General features: G+C 39.4%; 1 pseudogene; it reads right to left on the reverse strand.

Annotated features, from left to right (window-relative positions):
• LOC112077483 (coagulation factor XIII A chain-like) overlaps positions 1-19,334 on the reverse strand; it is a 39,707-nt pseudogene that overhangs the window by 2,398 nt on the left and 17,975 nt on the right.

Genomic DNA, 19,334 nt, shown 5'->3' on the forward strand with positions numbered 1-19,334 from the left:
AAAAAACGATACTTACCTGTATATTACTGTACAGCCCAGGACCTCCACATCTGGCTTCTTCTGAGGCCAGCCACCGCTGACAGTATTTCGGTCTGTATTAAAGCCCTTTTTTGGGGAAAAACTCATTTTCTGATTGGCTGGGCCTGGCTCCCCATGGCTGCGCTCTTGCCCATCATTTGAATACATAGATTAAGGCCTAATACGATTTATTTAAATTGACTGATTTCCTTACATGAACTGTAACTCAGTAAAATCATTGAACATGTGTATGTTGCGGTTTATATTTTTGCAAATTAATTTTTTGGAGAAAAAAGCAGTAATAGCAAAGTCATTCTTGTTGCATTAGTTTCATGTGACACTTTCCAAACTGCCAATACACAAACTTTAAACGTGCAGTTGCACCGCTTGCCAGCCATTACTGCCAGTTGTCCAGAGTGCACATACCTTCTGGGGATTATATACGTCTATCTGTAATGCCCTTGGCTCATAATTGTTTCCACCAATGGACTTCGTCAGGAGTTTCTGTCCGACATAAGTTGTGTCTACGCGTTAGTAACTCAGTTTTCCCAAGTTGTGTATTTAGCTTTGTATTTGTAAACGTCGCTATTCACCTGAGGTTAAAAGAAAGAGATAAGAATGTGAATATTACGATTGATTTTAATTAAATAAAATGTATTGCAAGTTATAAAACCTAACTGTGTATGCTTCATAATGGCATAGATGACGATGAAGGCATTATGGCTGAACATTCAACAAAGTGTTTACTGGTCAAACATAAAGAAGACGTATTGTTTTACCTCAGCACAACACAAAGGGCCATCAAATTGAAAGCCGAGCATTCCTTCCTTGATGCTTTGACAGAGCAAGGTCCACAGCGGTAATATCCTGCAAAAACAATATCAACAACCCATGACCCTGTATGTTTGACTTTACAAGGATAGTTCACGTTTCAAAAATGTGCTTATTTCGACTCCCCAGTGTGGCTGTTATTCATCCAAACTGTTTTGATGTTTTGTTAGCTGGTTATTTAGTATTGTTAGAATATAATGGCTAGCATTTTTGGAGAATACAGCAATGCAATTGGAAACGGTTGTATTAATTATCAGGGCATTGGACATTTTCAAGATGCAATCAATGCTTTTCAGAGACATTTTATTAATTTTAAGAATTGCCTGTACAATATTGGCACCCTTGCACTTTTTATAATAAATCACAATTTCTTCAAAAATAGTTTAAAACTTTCTTGTCATAGGGGGGCGCTATTTTTCACTTTGGAAAAAAATTGTGCCCAAATGAAACGGCCCGTACTTTTCTAGATCATACAATATGCATATTATTATTACTATTGGATAGAAAACACTCAGAAGTTTCTAAAAACTGTTTGAATTATGTCTGTGAGTAAAACAGAACTCATTTTGCAGCAAACTTCCATGCAGGAAGTGAAAAATCTGAAAACAGGCTCTGTTTCAGGGTGCCTATTCAATTGCCTTATATTTATCGATATGCATGCACTTCATACGCCTTCCACTAGATGTCAACAGGCAGTGAAGGTGGAATGGGGTGTCTAGCTTGATTTGAGGTCGAATGAGAGCTTTTGGAGTGGCAGTTCAGGAATTTTCTTTGTCTACCAAGGCGCGCGAAGTACCTCGACATTGTCTTCTGATAAGCGTTCAGTCTACATGCCGAATATCTCCGGCTCTGATTTTATTTGATACATGTGATAATAACATCGTAAAGTAGGTTTTTCAACCGATTTTATCAGATTATTCAACGTTATTTGGGACTTTTGGAGTTTTCCGTTCTTTGCGTCGAGAGAAGATGGAACGTTATCAACCTTGGCTAGCATTGTGGCGCGAATTCGACAGAAGAAAAGGACATTCTAAAACCAAACAACGATTTATTCTGGACCAAGGACTCCTTGTACAACATTCTGATGGAAGCTCAGCAAAAGTAAGAACAATTTATGATGTTATTCGTATTTCTCTGGAAAATGTTGATTCCTATTCTCGCCGTTTTGGTGAGCGCTGTCTCGTAATAAGCAAGCTGTATGTTATGGTAAAGTTATTTAAAAAAATCTAACACAGCGGTTGCATTAAGAACCAGTGTATCTTTCATTTGCCATACAACAAGTATTTTTATGTAAAGTTTTATGATGAGTTCTTTGGTCAGATTAGGTGAGTGTCCAAAATAGCTCCGGACATTTTGGGGAAATGTTGCCACATATTCACAATGTATAACCACGGTTTGCAGCTCTAAATATGCACATTTTCGAACAAAAATAAGTGTATTGTATAACCTGATGTTTAAAACTGTCCTCTGATGAAGTTGTTCAAGGTTAGTATAATTTATTTATATATTTGCTGGTTTTTGCGAAAGCTATCCTTGCGGTGAAGAAATGCGTTTGTGTGTTTGGCTATTGTGGTAAGCTAATATAATTCTATATTGTGTTTTCGCTGTAAAACACTTTAAAAAATATTGGCTGGATTCACAAGATGTTATCTTTCATTTGCTGTACACCATGTATTTTTCATAAATGTTTTATGATGAGTATTTAAGTATTTCACGTTGCTCTCTGTAATTATTCTGTCTGCTTCGGTGCTATTTGTGATGGTAGCTGCAATGTAAAACAAGGATTTATACCTCAAATATGCACATTTTTCGAACAAAACATAAATGTATTGTATAACATGTTATAAGACTGTCATCTGATGAAGTTGTTTCTTGGTTAGTGACTAATTATATCTCTATTTGGTCGGTTTTGTGATAGCTACCTATCGCGTAGAAACATGGTGAAAATATGCGGTTGATCTTTGGCTATTGCTGGTTAGTTAATATAAATACATATTGTGTTTTCGCTGTAAAACATTTTAAAAATCGGAAATGATGGCTGGATTAACAAGATGTTTATCTTTCATTTGCTGTATTGGACTTGTGATTTCATGAAAATTATATTATATGATATCCCTGTCCCGTTAGGCTAGGCTATGCTAGTCAGCTTTTTTGATGAGGATGCTCCCGGATCCGGGATGGGTATTAAGTAAAGTTAAATTGAAAAAACTATTTGGTGAAATGACATGGACAAAATGAATATCACCCAAGAGCTAATACCTGGTTGCAGAGGGTTTGGCCAGATAACTGCCAACAAATGCTTCCTGTGGACATCAATTAGCTTGCTGCACCTTTTATTGGATCCCTAAAACTGCTGCAAACTGCTCCAATTCTACAATATTTTAGGGATGCCTTCCACCAACTGCTGTTTTCAGTTCTCGCCATAGATTTTTGATGGGATTCAGATCTGGACTCAACACTGGCCACCTCCAAATAGTCCAGCTTTTCTTCTTGAACCATTCATGGGTGCTTTCTGATGTGTGTTTTGGGTCATTGTCCTGCTGGATAACCCAAAACCTTTGACAGAGACTCCTTTTTTGGACACTGATGACTCACAAATGTCTCTAGCAAACAGAGGTGATGCTGTAATTCCATATTTATCTGCAATCTGTAGGGCTGATAATTTTAGTTATAATTTTGCATAGTAATGCATCTTAATCCCTTTTTTCCATCAGTCACAATTCCTGCAGCCCACAGACAAGTTTTTCCATTTCATGACTCATCTTTCACTGAGTCTGAAGCAGAGGGATCTGGCCCACAGATTCAACATCCACCAGCGGACTGTGAGCTGCATCGTGACAACATTGGGCAACTTTCTTAAKACATTTCTTTGTTTCAGCCCTATATGGAGGCTCTGTCAGTGAGAAGGAGATCCTGAAGCAGTCCGACATCGTTTCTCTGCTGAAACCAGCGATGGCCACAATGGTGGACAAAGGTTTCCTTGTGGACGACAGGGCGTAAGGGCGACAGGGCGTAAGGTCTACAGACCAGCTTTCCTCTGAAAGAGAGCACAGACGCCAGCAGCAGAAGTCAGGGAGACGCAATACATCTCGGCTGATGGTCCCTGTGTAGCAGCTGATTTGCAGAGAGAAGGAGCACAAGCTGTTTGACACTGTCATCCCTCTCACCATCACTGGAAGCATCAACCACCTCTACACCTTTGCCTGCCTTGTCGTCAACTACCAGAATGGGCCCCTGGTCAAAGCATGGGCAAAGGACWAGCGATGCTGTCAATTTCAATACTATTAGACTGGTAACTGGTTTCCCGGTTTTTGTTTCTGCTTCAGTTTTTTTTCAAGTCTATAGCCTGTGTCAACAGCTACATTCAGACACTTTCTTGAATATAAATGCCATTATGTAGGCCTGCACTCTACTATTTTGTCCGGTGTTCTCAATAACAAACCAACATGTTTCCCCAAAACATTTGATATCACTATCATTTCAACTACATTGTTGGATTCAGAGGGATAAAACAGTTATCCACTGTTTCTGTGCAATCTTTCAAAATCTAAAGCCGTATACTTCATAACTTTAGGAAATAATAACATCTGTTGAAATAATCACAGATATGGTGAAGACGTACAAAATGTGTTTCATCTTTTAAGATTAAAAATCATTAGAGACAAACAAGAACTGGGACTATTACATAATGCTCATTTGGGAGCTAACATGGCTGCCATAGAATATTTGAGTGTTATGTGAAGGCATCATAATGCAGAAACCTCAATGTCCCAACTCTCTAAACACATGGCTCTGGATATAGTGTGTTTTGGTATGAAACAAGTGTGTTGGATATCTTGTTTTGCAACAAAACACATTCTTAAGTAAATGTTTTAAAAGTATGAGAACAGAAAGGGCCCAAGACCATTAATTTCAGTTGAAAAAATATACAGTGGGGTCCATAATTATTGGCAGCCTTAATAAAGATAAGCAAAAAATACTGAATAAAATTAATTAATCTAATGCAAATACTGAGCTACTATATAAAAAAAATATATATATATATATATTATACTAATACAATTGCTCAGAGAAAGAGAAAAAACTAGCTCTATTTTCATGTCATCTGACCAAACAGTAGCACCACCTAGAGTTTAATAAATGGCATTGGCACATGGTTGGAAACAGCACCATGGTCAGATGACATGAAAATGAAGCTCTTTGSCKACGCACACCAGTGGTGGGCTTGGTGTTMWAAAACAGAAGCATATGCATAAAAGTACCTCATACCTATGGTAAAATGAGGTGGTGGATTTTTAATGTTTTGGGGACTATTTTGCTTCCACTGGTCCTGGGGCCTTWAAGGTTAATGTCATCATGGACTTTACCAAGTACCAGGATATTTTATCCWAAAACCTGGTTGCTTCTGCCATGAGGCTGACACTTGGCTGCAAGTGGATCTTCCAGCAAGACAATAATCCCAAGCACTAATCAAAATCCACAAACAYATGGTTAATTGAGAACAAAATCAACCTGTGGTTTGATTTGAAGAGGGCAGACGAAAGATATCAAGGATCTGGAGAGATTCTTTATCGCGGAATGGTGGTCTAAGATCACTCCCAATGTGTTTGTTCTCCAATCTCATAAAACATTGCAGAAAAAGGCTCAGTGGCGTTATCCTCACAATGGGAGGGTGCTGGAGTATTGAAAACAGGGATGCCAATCATTTTGACTCCTATCTTTTTGAGATTGTTTTGTATTACTTGTTAAACAGAATCTCTTTCGCTGAGAAATTGTATTAGTATAAAACAATGTAATGTGTTTGCATACAATATAGCTCAGGATTTGTATTTATTTAGCCTAGCGGTTATCAAGGATGCAAATTATCATGGAACACACTATATCTTAAATGGCTGCGTTTTCATTAATTTGATTATGCAATTTTGACACCCATTCTAAGCATACAAAATGTGTAAACTGAAGTGAAAATTAGGTCTCTCTCTCCCATCATCCTAATTTCTTTCCTACCATCACTGGTTTCCTGGGGGGTGGAATCCACCACCTGCCAGCCACCTAAGTTCTGGTCTGCAGGGAGGTCAAGTCTGGACAAGTAAGCCTCGTTCCAGCAGTGGTAGTTCCTGTGGAGACAATGCACACCTTTCACAAACACTATCTGACATCCTGCACCCATCAGGAACACTATCTGGCATCATGCACCACTCAGGTACACTATCTGGCATCCTGCACCACTCAGGTACACAATCTGGCATTATGTACCCATCAGGAACACTATATGGCATCCTGCACCCATCAGGAACACTATCTGGCATCCTGCACCACTCAGGTACACAATCTGGCATCCTGCACCACTCTTGAATACTATCTGGCATCCTTCACCACTCAGGTACACTATCTGGCATCCTGCACCACTCATGAACACTATCTGGCATCCTTCACCACTCAGGTACACTATCTGGGATCCTGCACAACAATTTTCTTCCTGGAGCACGACAAAATCATATAAAGATAACAGGGACATTAGTCCATTTCACCCCCCACCATACTATGACTATGTTTACAGTACGTACATTGAAAGATAGAATTATAGAAACCTACGTTCTGGGATTTCATTTTCATTCAATACAAATGGAGAAGCAGAGATATAACTACCAGATTGAGTCTCTGGTAAGGCGCTCGTTCAGTTCAAGTACATTTCCCACTGAGTTGAAGACGAGATCCGTGATGATGTTCCCTGTGTTGTCGTGGGCGGAGCTGAAGTTGGTGATCACCCTGGCAGGGATGCCCAGACACCGCAGGACTGGGGCAGGGGAGGGGACACCATTAAAGAGGCTAGGCAACACTTCAAAATAAGCATATATTAATTAACATGCAATTGTTAACATTAATAAATGTTTAACTAACTAGGATGATTTTTTTTTTATGAGCATGGCCTTATTTCTATTACAGCATACTGGATGACTGTCATTCATATTCTGTTCACCAAGCTCAATGTAACAGCGGTAGGTTTATGCTACTACATGATACAAAAATGTTCCCTGTACCCATCATGAGGTTCCTACAACCTAGCCTATGAATGAAAGTTTGCAACATAGGTGCACAGGTCGGGAGAATTTTGAGTAATCAAGGTGACAGACAGTGACACATTCAATACCGCCTTGCACACTCAGCATCTAGCTGATCTAGGGTGTAATATGTTTTTCCCCATTTTGTTCCGTTTCCTTCAGTTTAAGAAATGTTTTAACAGAATCGCCGCAATGAATACACCTCTTATCACACGCAAACAGTTCACTTTCATAGCAGCCACATAAAAACAGCATGATCACTTTACTTGTTGTTTACAGTTGTCGGAAGTTTACATACACTTAGGTTGGAGTCATTAAAACTCGTTTTCAACCACTCCACAAATGTCTTGTTAACAAACTATAGTTTTGGCAAGTCGGTTAGGACATCTACTTTGTGCACGACACAAGTCATTTTTCCAACAATCTGTTTACAGACAGATTATTTCACTTATAATTCACTGTATCACAATTCCAGTGGGTCAGAAGTGTACATACACTAAGTTGATTGTGCCTTTAAACAGCTTGGAAAATTCCAGAAAATGATGTCATGGCTTTAGAAGCTTCTGATAGGCTAATTGATAATTTGAGTCAATTGGAGGTGTACCTGTGGATGTATTTCAAGGCCTACCTTCAAACTCAGTGCCTCTTTGCTTGACATCATGGGAAAATCAAAAGAAATCAGCCAAGACCTCAGAAAAAAAATTGTAGACCGCCACAAGTCTGGTTCATCCTTGGAAGCAATTTCCAAACGCCTGAAGGTACCACGTTCATCTGTACAAACAATAGTACGCAGGTATAAACACCATGGGACCACGCAGCTGTCATACCGCTCAGGAAGGAGACGCGTTCTGTCTCCTAGAGATGAACGTACTTTGGTGCGAAAATTACAAATCAATCCCAGAACAACAGCAAAGGACCTTGTGACGATGCTGGAGGAAACAGGTACAAAAGTGTCTATATCCACAGTAAAACGAGTCCTATATCGACATAACCTGAAAGGCCGTTTAGCAAGGAATAAGCCACTGCTCCAAAACGCATAAAAGCCAGACTACGTTTTGCAATTGCACATGGGGACAAAGATCGTACTTTTTGGAGAAATGTTCTCTGGTCTGATGAAACAAATAGAACTGTTTGGCCATAATGACCATATTTATGTTTGGAGGAAAAAGGGGGAGACTGCAAGCCGATGAACATCATCCAACCTTGAAGCACAGGGGTGGCAGCATCATGTTGTGGGGGTGCTTTGCTGCAGGAGGGACTGGTGCACTTCCCAAAATAGATGGCATCATGAGGGAGGAAAATTATGTGGATATATTGAAGCAAACATATCAAGACATCAGTCAGGAAGTTAAAGCTTGGTCACAAATGGGTCTTCCAAATGGACAATGACCCCAAGCATACGTCCAAAGTTGTGCAAAATGGCTTAAGAACAACAAAGTCAAGGTATTGGAGTGGCCATCACAAAGCCCTGACCTCAATCCTAAAGAAAATTTGAGGGCAGAACTGAAAAAGCGTGTGCGAGAAGGGGCCTACAAACCTGACTCAGTTACACCAGCTCTGTCAAGAGGAATGGGCCAAAATTCACCAATTTATTGTGGGAAGCATGTGGAAGGCTACCCAAAATGTTTGACCAAGTTAAATAATTTAAAGGCAATGCTACCAAATACTAATCAAGTGTATGTAAACTTCTGACCCACCTGAAATGTGATGGAAAGAAATAGAAGCTGATATTAAATCATTCTCTCTACTATTATTCTGACATTTCACATTCTTAAAATAAAGTGGTGATCCTAACTGACCTAAGACAAGGAATATTTACTAGGATTAAATTTCAGGAATTGAGTTTAAATGTATTTGGCTAAGGTGTATTAAACTTCCGACTTCAACTGTATATAATTCCTTCTCGTAACTATCTACACGCTCTCCTCCTCTCACCTTTTCCCTTCCATTGTGGACACCAGTGCACAACACAACAGCTGTCTGAACAGGCGAAAAAACCTTTCCAAGCCAAACCATATACGACCGCTAACCGCTATACACAGCCTACATACTGAAGTTGTCATGTCATAGTCAACGAGAACTACTAGAACTAACGCATTAGTAAACCAGCTACAATCATGCAGTACAGTGTACAGTCAGAAAGCAGTTTAGCAGTTACACCAGCGGGCTCCGGTGGCAATAAATTATTAAACCAAAAGAGTTCCATTGATGAAGTGTGTACAACCCTCTCAAAACTAAGCATGCCTTTGATGCAACTTTTTTCAAATCATCTTAAATCCTCGCTCTCTCCACTGGCTTCCAGTTGAAGCGTCGCATCCGCTACAAGACCATGGTGCTTGCCTACGGAGCTGTGAGGGAACGGACCTCGTACCTTCAGGCTCTGATCAGGCCTACACCCAAACAAGGGCACTGCGTTCATCCACCTCTGGCCTGCTCGCCTCCTACCTCTGAGGAAGTACAGTTCCCGCTCAGCCAGTCAAAACTGTTCGCTGCTCTGGCCCCAATGGTGGAACAAACTCCCTCACGACGCCAGGTCAGCGGAGTCAATCACCACCTTCGGAGACACTGAAACCCCACCTCTTTAAGGAATACCTAGGATAGGATAAAGTATCCTTCTAACCCCCCCCCCCTTAAAAGAGTTAGATGCACTATTGTAAAGTGGTTGTTCCACTGGATATCATAAGGTGAATGCACCAATTTGTAAGTCGCTCTGGATAAGAGCGTCTGCTAAATGACTTAAATGTAATGTAAATGTCAAGGGGAGAACAGCAATATTTCCACCTTGTCGGCTCAGGGATTCAAACCAGAACCTTTCAGTTACTGGCCCAATGCTCTTTAACCGCTAGGCTACCTGCCAATTATAGTGGCCTACTCTAAGAATAATGTAGCAAATTCACACAACATAGCTGGTTCGGCCACATCTTCACGTCCAACTCTGTAACCCTGGTTCAACCCTACAACAGAGACGAGACAAGACAAAACTAGAAAGTTGTATAACATAAGGTGAATGCACCAACTTGTAAGTCGCTCTGGATAAGAGCGTCTGCTAAATGACTTAAATGTAAATTAAATGTAAATCATTAGAGGTGCATCATGCAGCCTACAATGTATTACAAATCAAAACATATAGCCGAACATTTGTATCACAACTAAAGTTGCATGAATAACTAAATTAAGCAACTAGAAAGTACTGTTTCTTTGTTAAGCGCTCAACAAAGAGGAGCAGCATGTGCGCATCCCTCAAATCTTGGAGAAAATAGCCTTTCTGTTTTATTCATCTATGTGCCTTTAGAGGCCATGCAATTCAATTACTCATCTTTAAAACAAAAGCAATTTAGGTCAAAATAATGAAATAGAGGGAKAGATAAATAGCAATAAAACGTTTCCCATAGTGGCACAGAATATGTTCGAGGAAAAACAAAAAGAAATGGAGGAACTTATTCAAGAAAGATCAAGTGTAATATATTATAAAAAGTAAAGCAAACTGGATGGAATATGAGGGAAAAATGCACCAAATCATTTCTTATCTTCAACATAGAAATGCTACCAAAAATAATTTACTGAAACTTGTTACAAATAACAGTCACCCATGATTCACTAAAGAATATTTTGAAAGAGGAGGCAAAGTACTTTAATCATACATTTTCGTTACATCTCCACTAACCAACATTTTTTTTCTATGAATAATGTAAAATTAACAGCTGTACAGAAAGACTCATGTGAAGGCCAAATTACAATATTATTCATCCTAAGGAACTTCTTGATGCAATTAAAACCTTTATGTCCAGGAAAACCCCAGGGCAGGATGGCATACCAAACCTTTTTTTGATGTACCGTACTCAGAGGACCGTTTATTAGCATGTTTTAAAAACTCCTATTAAACTGGTAGATTATCAGATACTCAACAAGAAGGTCTGATTACATTATTACTGAGGCAGAACCCAAGTGGTAAATATATAAAGATCCAGTCCATAAAAAAATTGGAGGCCTCTTACACTTCAGTTTTGTGATGAAAAATACTAGCAAAATGCGTAGCACACAATATATTTTTTTATTGTTGAATATTATTCATCCTAATTTTACTTGAATGATACATTGGACATACCAAACCTGCATACTGGACCCTATTCCAACTAAACTACTGAAAGAGCTGCTTCCTGTGCTCGGCCCTCCTATGTTGAACATAATAAACGGCTCTCTATCCACCGGATGTGTACCAAACTCACTGAAAMTGGCAGTAATAAAGCCTCTCTTGAAAAAGCCAAACCTTGACCCAGAAAATATAAAAAACTATCGGCCTATATCGAATCTTCCATTCCTCTCAAAAAAAWWTTGAAAAAGCTGTTGCACAGCAACTCACTGCCTTCCTGAAGACAAACAATGTATGTGCACCTGCAAGTTCCCGGACATTTCTGGGGGGAATGGCCTTAGCCTTCACCCTCCAATCCAATAGGTCCCAGATGTGCTCAATAGGATTGAGATCCGTGCTCTTCGCTGGCCATGGCAGAACACTGACATTCCTGTCTTGCAGGAAATCACACACAGAACGGGCAGTATGGCTGGTGGCATTGTCATGCTGGAGGGTCATGTCAGGATTAGCCTGCAGGAAGGGTACCACATGAGGGAGGAGGATGTCTTCCCTGTAACGCACAGTGTTGAGATTGCCTGCAATGACAACAAGCTCAGTCCGATGATGCTGTGACACACCGCCCCAGACCATGACGGACCCTCCACCTCCAAATAAATCCTGCTCCAGAGTACAGGTCTCGGTGTAAAGCTCATTCCTTCGACGATAAACGCGAATCCGACCATCACCCCTGGTGAGACAAAACCGTGACTCGTCAGTGAAGAGCACTTTTTGCCAGTCCTGTCTGGTCCAGCGACGGTGGGTTTGTGCCCATAGGCGACGTGTTGCCGGTGATGTCTTGTGAGGACCTGCCTTACAACAGGCCTACAAGCCCTCAGTCCAGCCTCTCTCAGCCTTTTGCGGACAGTCTGAGCACTGATGGAGGGACTGTGTGTTCCTGGTGTAACTCGGGCAGTTGTTGTTGCCATTCTGTACCTGTCCCGCAGGTGTGATGTTTGGATGTACCGATCATGTGCAGGTGTTGTTACACATGGTCTGCCACTGCGAGGATGATCAGTTGTCCGTCCTGTCTCTCTGTAGCGCTGTCTTAGGCATCTCACAGTACGGACATTGCAATTTATTGCACCAACCACATCTGCAGTAGTCTTGCCTCCTTGCAGCATGCCTAAGGCACGTTCATGCAGATGAGCAGGGACCCTGGGCATCTTTCCTTTGGTGTTTTTCAGAGTCAGTAGAAAGGCCTCTTTAGTGTCCTAAGTTTTCATAACTGTGACCTTAATTGCCTACCGTCTATACGCTGTTAGTGGCTTAATGACAGTTCCACAGGTGCATGTTCATTAATTGTCTATGGTTCAATAAACAAACATGGGAAACGGTGTTTAAACCTTTTACAATGAAGACCTGTGAAGTTATTTCAATTATTATTTGAATTATCTTTGAAAAAGGGACGCTTCTTTTATTGCTGAGTTTATAATGAATATGAATTCAGAGGGCAGAAATGATTGAATATTAAAGCTTTAGACCTCTCACTAAAGGCTTCAGTCATACAAAATTTACAGTATACTTTAACAATTACTGGTTCTCTGGCAGATTAGTAAGAATGTCTCTCCCCGTGTTCAAGAATGGCATTTTCCCCTTTATTCAGATTACAACCTCTCACTTTCAGTTATTTGAAAATGAAATAATCTCCAAAATATCGCTATTTTTAAAACAAGTCATAGAATGTTGGTTGCAATTTCAGTTTAATCCACCAGAAAAGAAAGTACAAATATTATGGTTAAACTCAAATATGCAAATTGGTTTTTAAAAGAATTGAAAAATGGTTTAGAAACGGTATAATCTTTGTAAATAATATCCTAAATAGGACTGGTGGAGTTATGTCACACATGCAGCGAACAAAAATATATGGAAATGCCTGCTCTTCTAAAAAATAAACGAATTGCAGCATTGCCGCAAAAATGGATAAGGGGGGGAAAGTAAGGAACTTGTCTGTCGGCCCTTAAAGACCTGAATTGGTTCAAGAAAATTGTGATAAATAAAAAAGTATATCAATTTCATTTGGAGCTGTGCCATATAGATCGCAAAATAGTTGAAAAGAGATTTTTGATGTACCGATTCCATGGCACATGGTTTATGAACTGATACACAAAACGATGCTGGATTCTAAACTTTGAGTTTTTCAATTTAAATTACTATAKAAAATTCTTGCAACCAATAGAATGTTATACTGTATATATGGGGGATACAACCATCCCAGATCTGCAGATTTTGCTGCAAAGAGACAGAATAATTAGGCAATTTGTTTTGGTACTCTTCATGTTAACCTTGTTTTTGGCCGCAGGTTCAGGAATGGCTGAAGAATTATTGCAAACTCTGTAAATATAACTGCTGGGTGATTTAAAAAGCCATAGTCAATCCATCAATAATAGAATAATACTCTTAGCAAAAATGTTTCTCTTTAATTTACAATCTGTAGAAACTACGAGAATAGAAAGGTTCAGAACTTTTGTGAAACATCACAGCACAGTTGAAAACTATTTGGCAAATAGAAATCAAAACTGGACGGTCTTCAGAAATAGATGGGATGGTTTGAGGGTTTCTGAAGGATGGGATTAAAAACAAACAAAAAATAACTATTTTAAAATATACTGTTATCCGTAAAATGTACATAGTATGTACAAGCTGGAAGTAGAAGCCTAAGTGTTGTTGTCCATTAGTTTACTCCAATTAGGGGAGGGGTGGTAGGGTTACGGGAAAATAATAAAGGAAAATATTATTTAAAAGACATATATTGGAGATTGGAAACAATGCAGACAATTATATTGATGGAAACCACAATCCKTCCATCTGCAATATTAAAGCTGAAAAATGTCAATGAAAAAGGCAACCTTTCTCAGATGAAAACTGCAGTTTATAACTGGATGGGCCTGTTTTTTATTGCCCATAAATCCCTCAGTGCAAATCTCAGGTGATGTGGAAGACACATGACCTATGTTGTGAGGTGYGCATAAAGCGGTTGACTGAATTTGAAAATTAAAAGGGAATTTGATCAGGCACTCACAGGTGTTGAACGTCCCGGCGTAGACCCAGCACTGGGCGTAGCTGACGGGCCCTTTGTTGGCGTATTGGAGCAGGATCTGGTCACTGCCAATCCAGAAGGTTGGTGCAGTGCCAKGGGAGTAGTCATCGCTCCAGTTGCCCACCAAGACCCCGCGGTCATCCTGGGAGTTCATCTGGTTCCACAAAGAATGGAAAAATATATAAACAAAAAAACGCAAAGAGATTAGTGCACCAGGCATAAGGATAGGTTAGTTTGAAATGAAATGTTCACAGTAAGTTGATAAAAGCATGCAAAAGGAAAGTGTTTAATTAATTAATTGTTTCACTTTATTCATATCACAATCAACTTTTACCAGTTGAATGTAGACACAAATATACACTCTTTTGACACTTTTTCCTGAAATATTATATAAAAATAATCTAGTGAGGCAATATCTCATTCAAGATGTACTGTATATGTGTAAGGACCGACGCTGGAGATTAGAAGCAGGTACGGGGAGTTGAACATTTAATAAGGAACAGAAATCAAACAGGACAGAGACAGCGTCAGAACCYGGTATGCAAAGGCCAACAAACATTAATCCTGACGCGGGGAACAGACAGATATAGGGGAGATAATGACACAGGTGATTGAGTCCAGGTGAGTCCAATAATCACTGATGCGCGTGACAGGGGGAGGCAGGTGTGCGTAATGATGGTGGCAGGAGTGTGTAATGCTGGGGAGCCTGGCGCCCTCGAGCGCCAGGGAGGGGGAGCGGAAGCAGGCGTGACAATATGTATAGTATCTACTGCAAATCACATTCTGTGGATGTAGACGGAAGTTCAGGTTAAACGCTTGGTATGTCTTGTGGTTGTGAAAAGCACTTGGCTCTTCTTAGTGCTTATACTAGGGCTCATTTTGGAATTTGTGTAGTGTGCTTAAGTTATCTGCAAATATCACTRACCATTGCAGAGCCTATCCTGCAGACTTTGACAGCATCGCCTCTGTTTACTAGCGGCATGTGTGAGTCATCCAAGATTTTGATACAGACATCAAGAATCCCTTCCGCAAACTACAAGAGAGAATTACAGCCTCCAGCCTCAAAAAAGGAGCAATAATGACACAACTGTACATGTGTGTGTAAAGTATAGAGTATATTAAGGTATTTGATTTGTGTGTGTGTGTGTGTGCATGTGGCATGTGTGTGTAGCCTTTTACTGTACCTGACCATAATACCATTGCCTTCCCACACCTGATTCCTCCTGGTACATGTAGCCATTTTCATTCATCACATACTCCTGCCTCTCTTCCTCATTGGGCATGAACACTTCATCATCTAAAGAAATCAGAAATAAATTGCAGCCTCATTACCAGAATCTGGTCATCTGTAACTTTAGATGTGACTTGTAAGAATTGTAAGGATGAGAATTGGATGTTCTTCGTTGATTACTAATGCCTGACCTGTGTCTATAAATTCATTTGTGTCACGTGAACTAATTGAGACGGTGGTCGCATGTCCTGGAAGGAGGTCACGTCCTATTGAGCGCCGTCTGGTGTCCAAGTCTTTGCGTTCACACAGCTGATGTTCCACTATCTGAACCCTCCTAACGGCGCATTACGTTGGTGGCAGCTGTGTTTTTGAGCGTTTTTAACGTCTGTGGAACCTGTTTTCTGAAGTTATCGCTGGACTTAAGTGACATGACCGCGCTAGGTAGCATGCATGCTAGCCAGGCCTGCTCCAGCGCTGTGGAGCTTTAACAAAAAGAAAAGGAAAAAAAGTAACTCCATGTTTTTCTTTTGGGAATCAAAACATGCTTTTCATGCAGGCTACAGTATCTCATCACTGTCAGATTTTTTTGGTATCATGAGTCAACGAATTAAACATTMAATTGTTTCCCAAATGTTTTGTTCCTAAACAAGTTTAGTGTARTTTGTCAATTTATGAAACAACAACATTTCTTAGTGGGAGGGGGACAAATGTTAGGATGAGAATTGATGTTCATCATTTAATACTTGTGTCCAAGTCTTAGCTTTCATATAGCTGATGTTCCACTCAACGAATCCTCCAAACGGCGTGTTAAAGCATGTTAAAAATGACACATGCATTGGGGCAGCGAATTCCCTGGGATGTTACTGAGCGGTTCCATAGCTGTCTGACACCTATTTAGTCAGTGTTCATTTTAATGATGTCCCTTAGAGAAAAACCAACATGAATTACACTTGATAACATGTGTTTCTCATGTGGTTGCATGTGATCTTAGGTGAAGTTAATGTGATAACTTGTGGCCAAATGTAAAAGCAACATGTGATGACATGAAACTTCACTTGTGAAAACATGATACCATGTGAAATAAATGTGACAACATGGGGATGCAAAATTTCAACATACAAAAATGCTAATTTTATTTTCAAGTGAAAGTTTTTTACATATGAAAATGCAATTCCACATGTGAGAGTTAGAATCTTCAATTCACGTGACGTGAAAAAATGTAATTTTTCTCATATGTGAAAACGTGATGATAACGTGAACTCTAGGTGGTGCAGTGTTTTCATTTGCAGTTTCACATATGGTGTCTCTTTTTTTTTTACATGTGAAGTTTTCAGCTAAACATGTGAAAACAGCTATTTCACAAGTGAAAAGGCAATTCCACACGTTTAAAAAAAAAATTGGGGAACGAAAGGATATGGGGCTTTCAAAGTAAGTGGTACGATGTTCAGCTAAAATAGTGTAAAAAGTCTTTAATGAGTGATAATATGATTCCATGTGACATGATCACTTAGTACTGACTTTTCAATATGACCCCACCTGGGATTTCAACTCACAACCAATGGATTTGGGGTACGCTGATCAATCTGCTGCGCTGCAAAGTCTGTACTATATCGTTCCTCTACACTTTCAATACCTATAATACATCTCTGCACATGAGTTCCATCTGAATATTCTCTGATCATTGATGATGTGAGTTGGTTTTCTGTATAGTTGTTTTATGTTGGTGGGGCATATTATTATTGTAAATATAAAGTTTTCCTTTAGTGCTTTTTCTTAATTTGACAAAGCTGAGATTGAATTTACTCAAGTCCAAATAGTTGGAATACAGGTTAAATCAGTCACTGACACAGACGTGGTGGCGTAGCAGGAATATTGGAATACCTTCAACTAAGAGGTTGCGAGTTCATATCCCAGGTGAGGACATGTTGAATAATAATTACTGTATGAACATACACAATGTAATCATGTGAAAGTGTCAATTATTTACATTGTATGTTAAAAGCACTGTTTGTGTATTCATCCAAATGACACATTTTTGTTTGCAGAGGCATCACCTGTGAAATCTCGTGTAAAAGGTTAACYTAAAATTTGAATCCACATGTGAAAGGTTATGGGATCACGTAAAAATCCACATGTGAAATTTCATGTGAAATATCATCACTTTAAGTGTTCCAAAATAACAATTTCACATGATTTAACATTGAATGTCACATGTGAATTCATATAATTTTCCACGTGTGAAATCATTAGTTTTTCCCCATAAGGGGTGTATAATGCATATGTTTTATCTTATCTTAAGCGGTCCTCAGAGGACAAACAAAAATCCACAAAGATTCCACTCACTGGACGCCCAGGCGTTGAACAGGAGGTAGAAGTCTGTTCCAGAGTCCTTTTGTGTCCTTGAAACTCCATTGTAACTGATGACCGCCACAGTTGTGTAGTACTTTCCGATGATGGCGTTCGCAGAAGGGGTGATGCCCACCACGCACTCATCCCCTTGTTGCTGTAGCATGCGGCCGGTCCAATTCCCAGTTTGTGAGCCGTTAAAGGAGATGATGATCTTTGTGCCATTCAACACGTTGGTATTGATACCTGAGGGAGAAGATGACATGACAGGGGAAACGTCAACACATGTAGACACTCATGTTTCCACTGTACTCTTAGTATTTAATATGACATTATGTGGTAACAATCGATACTTTCTGGTACATTCTTCAAAGAATTAACCTCAGTTGCTAACAAATGGTACCAAGTAGCTATTGTTTTAATGAGCCTTGAAGAAACAAAGCAAGTAAATCATAAGTTATTACTGTGTAATTACTGTGTTACCATGACATTTATTTGATAAATACCTGGTAATTTTCTGTACTTGTAAAATGAAGTGCTACCAAAAAAACTGTTGAGTTAACAACACATCAACCAACACAAGTCGAGGTCTGCTCAATATCACAACATTACAGAAGATACTGTTGGTGGTAGTCTGTGCAGAGCGACTGCAATAAAGGTGACCTGGAATGCAACAAACCATCAGTAGTGGAAAAAGTACTCAATTGTCATACTTGGGTAAAAGTAAAATGTAAATGCTATTCATCAAATTCCTTACATTACACAAACCAGACGGCAGGATTTTCTTGTTTTTTTATTTACGGACAACCAGGGGCACACCTCCAACTCTCACACATCATTTACAAATGCAGTATTTGTGTTTAGTGAGTCCATCAGATCAGAGGCAGTAGGGATGACAACACATTGCATTGATAGGTGTGTGAAATTGACCATATTTCTGTCACGCCTGAGCATTTGAAATGTAACGAGTAATTCTGGCTGTCAGGGAAAATGTATTGAGTAAAAAGTACCTATTTTCTTTAGGAATGTAGTGGAGTAAAGGTAAAAAGTTGTCAAAAATATAAATAGTAAAGTACAGCTACTCAAAAAAAAGTACTTAAGTAGTACTTCGAAGTATTTTCTACTTTACACCACTGCAAACCATTAACTGCAGATGGATTACTAGGGTACTACTAGTACGCTGCTGTAGCTGCACATATGTCAATTCACATACTGTATGTTCATTCATAACACTCTCATAGTTTCAACAAGGATGATGCATGTCCATTTGCACCATTATTTTAGATGTGCCTCACAATTATCACTCAACCACTCTCTCAAATCCAATAAATGTAGGCTAAAGGATATTTAGTGTAATATTGTGCTTTTTTATGCCCTATTCTCAAAACCTTTTGAACACAGTAAACTAAGAATTTCACAGCAGATGTAAGAGGACAACACCACATTCAGGGAGATAAAAATATATTGAGCATGAAAGCCTTTTCAAGGCATAAGTAAGTCGTTTGAAGATTTTAAAAAATGGTGTCATACTTATTAAGCAGTCATTTTGCTGTCGTTACAGCTTTGTTTGTACTTAATTGACATATTGCAGTTTTGTAGCTGACACTAAAGGACCTAGGGCATGATACAATCCGTATCGCGGAAGTTCCGTGTTATAGAGCAATTTAAATTTAAAGGCAA

Source organism: Salvelinus sp. IW2-2015, unplaced genomic scaffold, assembly GCF_002910315.2.
Source record: "Salvelinus sp. IW2-2015 unplaced genomic scaffold, ASM291031v2 Un_scaffold4611, whole genome shotgun sequence".
Lineage (NCBI taxonomy): Eukaryota > Metazoa > Chordata > Actinopteri > Salmoniformes > Salmonidae > Salvelinus > Salvelinus sp. IW2-2015.